Below are 7,376 nucleotides of genomic sequence, written 5' to 3'. Positions count from 1 at the left end.
CAGGTGAGCTTTAGTTTCCATGTCAAGTCGAAACTTGGCTCATCATCACACACAGGATTACAAATCCCAGCTTTTTATCAAGTGTATGAAAATATAACATCTTCCACTGACATGAAATGATCCGTATTTGTCTACACTTGTAAATGTTGGAGCTTTTACATCATAATGAGGTTTAAATGATAAACAACAGCAGAGTCTTGAGATGATGGTTGGTGGTGATTCAGTGTGAAGCCCGGCTGGACTTGGCTCGCTCGCGGCTCCATGTTGTTGCAGAGGACGCAGATATAAATACTCAGACAGCTTCCTGCTTCTCCCTGCTGGGGTTCAGCCTCACAGCCGTCCCAGCTGAGCACACACCCAGACACAATAGACCGGGCCGGAGCCGCTTCACAGAGCCCAGTGGACTGAAAGAGGCCCTTCATGAAGGATCATCACACAGGTCTCCTCCTCGGCTTCATTCAGAAAGAGATGTAGAGGTCATGTTTGAAAAAGACACGAGGTTATGAAGTCATGTTTAATCTGAGTTATTTCTCAGATTCCTCCCAAAGAGAGGACACAGAGATATATAACCTGTATTTTTATTTTGAAAGCCTGTGAGTACTGCTGCTGCTGTGACTGCTGGTGAAACTACAGATACTACAAGTACTGTTTTACTAAGAATATTAGTGGTGCTTTAGTCCCAATACTACCATTAATACTCCTGCTTCTCAGGTGTGTTTATAATGGAAGAAACATTATGAGGTGATGTTTTCATGTGTATTCCCCATTGTAGAGCAGATATTGTATATTCATCTCATTCGGTCCATCACTACATTCTCTCCTCATTGTCGTGACCAGATAACCGGGACACTGACCCCAGACCAGGAGGAGCTGCTCCACTGCTTCACTGTGGTTATTATTATTTGACCTCACCAGTGGTTTGGTTTCTAATAAAGTCCTTCAGTGAAGAAACGCTTGATTCTGAAAAACAAAACAAAAGATGATTCTATCCATCACTTTCCTCAATATTCTGAAATAAAGATAAAACTTGAACCATCTGAACCATTTCCTACATTAACCTCAGATTAGTCCAGCAAATTAAATATATGTTTCAATCGTGCTAATGATGCTAATTCAAATAGCACTGCTACATCAGTTCCTGCTCTCTGGTGGTGATAGAACTGAAATGATTACATCAGGGCTGTTTTCAGACAGGCAGTGAAGTCTGGACGTTCTCCACAGGGTCCTCATGTGTGAGATGATGGAGTCTGATCACACTGATGGAGCAGATATTGACTTCATTTATCAGCTTGAAACAAAACGTGTGAACTGATCTAAAGCTGTGGACGTGACATCACAACACGAGGGGAAATCCTGTGACTGGGAACGAGCAGCTGGACTGAAACACGTCTGCAGTTTATAGAACCCTGTCGGGCCCGGAGCCGCCGCTGCAGAGCGCTCAGAGCCGGAGGGGGGGACAGGATGTCGTCTCAGCCAATCTGATGTCTCTTTCAAAGCCCTGTCCCCCTCAGGGCTTTACTTTCAGAGTGGGTTTTCAGGAGATTTGCCAAAGAGAGAGATAAAATAACAGTTTCGTAAATGCTTGTGTGTTAGTTTGAATGATGTGTGTGTGTGTGTGTGTGTGTGTGAGAGAATAAGAGGCTGGAAGACTCGCTCTCAGTCATCAGGGCTGTTTCAGAGCTGGCGTTGGTTTATAATCCTCCAGAAACAGACACACTGCAGGGTTCAAGCTGAGGACAGAGGCCAGATATCAGCTGACTCATCTTTAAATCCAAGGAGGAGGAGGCACTGCTGATAACAGAGAGACAAATGATGGAACATTTATCGGATCAAAATGTAGTGGGTGTATGACCTGTACCGTAGCCAGCCACCAGGGGGCCATCCAAACGTTTTGGGTACTGTCATGTTGTTGCTCCTGGACATTTTTGGAAATATTCTGGAAGGGGCTGTTTGTGAAAACGCAAATTCCTGAGGCAGCTGCTGTGAACATTTTGAAGACATTTAGCTAATGTCAGAGTGAGTCCACGTGAGAATACAGCAGGTGATTGTCCGGAAGCTTCCCAGTGAGCGAGTGGACGTGTTGATGAGGTTTCTAACACGTGACGTGAAACCTGAAGAACACAAACATCTCAGGATGAAGAAGAGGAGCCGGACACGTAGAAGACGAAGACGTCCACTTGGAAACACGAGGAGATTCCAGATCTTCTGGTGATGAGGGCCGACCCGGTGTGGACGAGCTGTAAACAACAACACTGATCTTTCCACAGCAGAGTTTATACGTCATGCCCCGCCTCCTGCTGCTCTACAGGCTCCGCCTCCTGCTGCTCTACAGGCTCCACCCCTCGTCTGGATGTCCCCCACATCCGTTCCGGGAGTCTTTACATTATGGGGACCTGCTTTATGACCTGTACCACACACACAAACAAACACAAACACACACACACACACACACACACACACACACACACACACACACACACACACACACACACACACACACACACACACAGAAGACGTTCCTCCTCAGCTTCAGTTATTGCACCTGTCAGTTTGCTCTGCACCTCAGCAGAGAGCGTGACATCTGCAGTGCTAATGACTGTTAATGTGCTGGAGTCATTACATATAGCTTATGTTTTGCATGATATGATTTACATTGTGATCAGCACAGGAGCAAAGTAGCTCATCAGGGTTTTTAAAAGCAGCGTGTTATAAAATCATTGGCTCACATACTGTTCTGTGAGTTACCACAGCTTGTGCTTTATGTGGATCTACATCTTCTTCTTCTTGTAGATGTGATGAATTAAACCCTTTTTCCTTTGCTGCTTCTTCTGGTGTCACTGCTGCCTCACCCTGCCTTGCCCAGAGGCACCTCCAAACGAGAGAGAGGGCCAGAGCAGCACCCCCTCTTTCTCTCCAGCCAATCGCAGCGCTACTCTGCTGCTCTAGCCGGACCTCCTGCTGAGTTTGACAGAGCTGTGTTACAGCACCACAAACTTTGAAACTGAGAACTGAAGGATGTGGACGCACGCTGAGGCAAGAAGAAAAAAAAACGTCCCGTCAGGATTTTAGAAACCAGAAAAGGAGAGAAACATGAAAGGCTCACAGAAAGTGAGAAATCTGCATTTTCCATTTGGAGGTGCTGATGGTGCAGCGCCTGCAGCAGGGGTCGCCTGTGGCTGCCACTGACTGTGCTGCACCCCCCCCACACACACACACACACAAACACACAGTCACACACAAGTCAACCTCCTCTTCACATTCTTTCTCTGTGTTGATTTACTACATTTCCCAAAATGCCCTTCAACAATCAAGCACTTGACATAGCAGCGTGGCTTCTTGACCTCAGAGGTCTTGACACACTGGGGGGGCATTTTCAAACATGTCCACTGACAACCTGATATAAATAAGCTGTGAGGACAGATTGTGACGCAGCAGCGACACTGTCCCATTTCAAAGGCTCCTCCAAATGCGTCCTTCATCCCAGAGAAATGGGTGGAGCCTTCCCGGCCTGATTATCACAGGACTTGGTTTTTCAAAGAAATGCTCGAGTATCTTGCTTCACCTCAACCAAACAGCAAACAGTACACATGTTAAAAACCAGGGGGCGTTAAAACGATCTAGTCATGTCCAGCTCCAACCCCAGAAACCCTCTGTCTCAGTTTGTTCCGTCCTCCTCAGTCCTCCCTCGTGGGAGAGCGCGTCCTCAGAAGGATGCAGCAGCTGAACTGGGACACAGCTTCATTTTCTCTTTCTAGTACGTTGGGAAATCTCTTCTTCTGTCCAATGAGAAGACGGAGGAGGACAAGATCAATCACAGGAGGAAACTGAAGTCTTAAAATACTCAGGATCTTGGTCTTGAGGTATTAATACCTTCAAGCACTTGATGATATTCTAGTTTTATCTTTACTTTAGGTATTTTCGTACAGACAGCGAGACCCTGCTCCTCTCGTTCTCCTCTCCATCTCACAAAGTGCTCTGTGTTTCCTGTTGTCTGATGGATTTGTCCCTGTGGGATTGTTACGTCACTGGAGCAAAGTAGTGGCTCTCGAAAGAAGCCCCCTGTTTTAATTGTGATGGACTGAACCCGAAGCCAGATGCTAATCATCAGTGTTTAGATTACAGAAACATTTTCTGAGGCTGCTGGATGTGTTTACACCACCTTGTAACAACACATTAAACTACTGGATGGAGACAGAATGTGTACAATATGTATTTTTGCTGTAGATTTGAAATTTCATGAGGAAACCCGGTAAATTGGGACATTTGTGACCCTGTCCCCGATGAGTCTGTCCACTCGTCTGTCCACTCGTCTGTGGGTGAGCGGGTCGAGCTCTGAGGCTCATTAACGCAGCATTGCACCCGAGGGAATCCACTGGAACCAGCGGCCCATATTGATCCCAGCCCAGAACAACTGAAATATAAATGAAGGATTTTCACTGTGGACTCCTTTGTGCAGCCACACCATTATCTAACAGTGTCTGCAGCGCTGCTTTTCATTACTGTCAATATTGTGTCTGCAAACAGCGCAGCAGAAATGTGCTTTAACCGTCTTATTAAGGAAAAGGTGTTTTTACAAGCAGTGTAAATACACAAGGCACTAAAACATGTAATGAGAAAACTTCATTTATACTTCATATTATGATGGTGATTATATAATAAAGGTACATTTAAAAATGATCCTGAAAATGACATCGCAGAGAAAACAATAGAGCGAGAGTGACATTGTGATTTGTTTGGATGGTTCTATGTTAACGTGGTTCATCTGACATTCATGCCAATGAAGAAGATTATTGAAACAAATCAGAAAACACAAAGAGGGAGAGAAACAACATCACAACACAATCTTTAAATCCTCATTTAGTTTCCTCCCTTTATCACATTATATAATATGAATGAAGAAATAAATGTGTTATATGAAAACAAAATAAGTTAATAAGATTATATTTTTTAATGCCTGGGTTGTATTTTTCAGTTCCAATACTGTTTCAATGCCAACACAACTTTTTAAGTTGCAGTATTTCAATGCCATTGTTTTATTTGTCAGTTTGGGTTTAGTCTCCAATGCCAGTATTGAGTCTCATTAAAAAACTGATTTATTTCAGTAAAAAATACCTTTTCCTGAATTCCGACTTTATCCTTCTAATTTCCCAACTTTATTAAAAAAAACATTGAGTTTTTTCTCATTAAATAACGACTTTATTCAAGTAATGATACCACGTTCTCCTCATTTCTAACTTTTTCCTTATAATTTTATGACTTTTTTATTGTAATACTGTGACATTTCTCAAATTAAGTTACGACTTTATTCTCGTAATTTCTATTCTTATTTAATAATGATTTTATTCCAGTAATAACATGACTTGTTCCTGAATTATATGTTATACATGATGTTATACATCACAAATTACTGCTTTATTCTCATAATCCCACGACTTCATACTCAAAATCTTTCCCCCTTCTGTATAACCCTCATACTTTATCGTAGGGGGCCCATCAACAACCCCCCGGGGGCCCGTGGAGGAGCTTTATCCGGCCATGTGTATCTCACATTTTTTAATAATTGATTTCCTCTGGAGATGATGAAGTTGAAACTGAAGCTGCGGGTCTCCTCTCTGAGTGACGCACAGGTCAATATACTGGAGTTTACATACAATGAATATATAACATGAAAATGACCTGAGGGGGGAGAGAGAGAGAGAGAGGGAGGGAGGCTGAATGGAAAGGTAGAGCGACATAGAGGGAGAGCAGGGAGCGAGGAGAGAGAGGGAGTCGCCATTGCTGCCTGGCGGTGGAGAGAGGGGAGGGAGCAGGTTTCGGTTTACAGCACATTCCTCACGCGACAACACCGACACACACCCGAACCCCGGCTGGCACCGCTCGGGACCTCGGCCCCCTCTTCGCCCGGCTGTGGACGGTGTCGCAGGGCCGCCTCTCCCCGCACACGGGACTCTCGATGCGGGGACGCGTCCTCCTCCTGTCCGTGGTATGTGGAGCAGGGAGCGACCATGCTAATAGGTGGGTAAGGGAATGCATTCTGGGATTCATTAGCGGGGCTAGCTCTGTGTGTGTGTGTGTGGTGGGGGGGAGGCAACCCGGTAGCAGAGTCGCGTTATCCCGGTTTAAATCTAACCCGAGTGTGGATACGAGTCCGGGCTCTGGATTTAACCCGGGTTGGGAGTCTTTTCCAACCCGTGCCAGGCTAACGCTAGCTAGCTAACTCTCCGTCACCCTCTCGGCATGCTAGGCTAACGCTAGCTAATCGGAATGAGAAAGGTGGGTTTTCTCTCCCTCCTCCTCCCCCTCCTCGCTCTGTCACGCTCCTGGAGGATCGGGGCCGAGCCAGACCGAGCCGGGCTACACGTCCTGTTACCGGGAGGAGCGTCCCCTTCCGCCGTGCCCGAGCCGTGCTAGCCGCGGCGCTTTGACGCATCAACACCGCGTCTGTGAGTCGTTTCAATCCGATGTGAAGTAACTCGTTAACTCGCTCAACTCGCCCTCAGCCCCGGTAACACCACCCGGGAGGGAGGGGGGGGGGGGGGTTCTCCACCACCACCACCACATCCACCATTTTAATCACATTCCACCTCAACGCGTCCACGCACTCCACCTCCACTTTGCTCCGCGGTGCGATCCCAGCTGGACTCCACATGTCCCTGCCCGCACACAGCCGGACTTCATTTTGAAGTTGCTGCAGGTTTGAGACGCTGATGTCCCGCTAACCGCTCCCACTTGCACCGGGGCTGATGGAGGAGTGATGGTGGTGGGAGGGGTGATGGAAGTTTAGCGACAGTAACGATCTGATTTGAGGCGTGAGGAGGACCTGAAGACACATGTCCCCCGCTGCTGTAGAACTTTGTTGATCAGGTCTGAGATCAGCGGGTCAGGGGGTTGCTGCAGATCCCTGTTCTCCTCGAGCTCTCCACGTCCCTCTCTCATTTCACTCTCCACGTCCCTCTCTCATTTCACTCTCCATGGTCCCTCTCTCATTTCACTGTCGTCACGCACAGTTTGTGTAAATGTTGAGGTGGTTTGTTAAAAGGACTTTTTGTTATCAGGGTCCTTGTTGTTCCCACTCGGCCCAGATCTTGTTTTACTGTCCTTAGATCCACAAGGACGCTCTGAATGAGTCTGTGGCTCAAATATTTATTATTATATTCGGTCGGTGTTGTGTTAAATTAAAACCTCTACACTTGATACAGAAGTCGGACCTCCAGCTGTGACTCGCATATCTCAAGATGTCTTCATCTTATCAGCTGTACACTGGTCATGTGTATTATTCAGAGTTGGTGGAACATGCATGTTCAATGTTATTATAATTTGAATTAACACATGACCAGCAGCTCTGCAGCTGGAACACATCAACATAAGTGATGTCG

The 7,376-nt window shown here is 46.2% G+C and overlaps 3 protein-coding genes across 4 annotated transcripts in view; all 3 read left to right on the top strand.

The window, feature by feature from the left end:
- Window positions 1-7,376, top strand: part of LOC128450548 (zinc-binding protein A33-like) — a 383,902-nt gene that overhangs the window by 8,611 nt on the left and 367,915 nt on the right. The gene's annotated exons all lie outside the window — the stretch shown is intronic.
- The window catches only part of LOC128450549 (E3 ubiquitin-protein ligase TRIM35-like), a 377,361-nt gene that overhangs the window by 8,488 nt on the left and 361,497 nt on the right, over window positions 1-7,376 (top strand). The gene's annotated exons all lie outside the window — the stretch shown is intronic.
- The window catches only part of arhgap5 (Rho GTPase activating protein 5), a 39,715-nt gene continuing 38,218 nt past the window's right edge, over window positions 5,880-7,376 (top strand). Inside the window, 1 exon segment of the mRNA XM_053434064.1 lies at window positions 5,880-6,015. The gene's annotated coding sequence lies outside the window, so the exon portion shown is untranslated.

The sequence above is a fragment of the Pleuronectes platessa genome, chromosome 11 (assembly GCF_947347685.1).
Source record: "Pleuronectes platessa chromosome 11, fPlePla1.1, whole genome shotgun sequence".
Taxonomy (NCBI): Eukaryota; Metazoa; Chordata; class Actinopteri; order Pleuronectiformes; family Pleuronectidae; genus Pleuronectes; species Pleuronectes platessa.
This window is presented reverse-complemented; position numbering and strand designations above follow the sequence as displayed.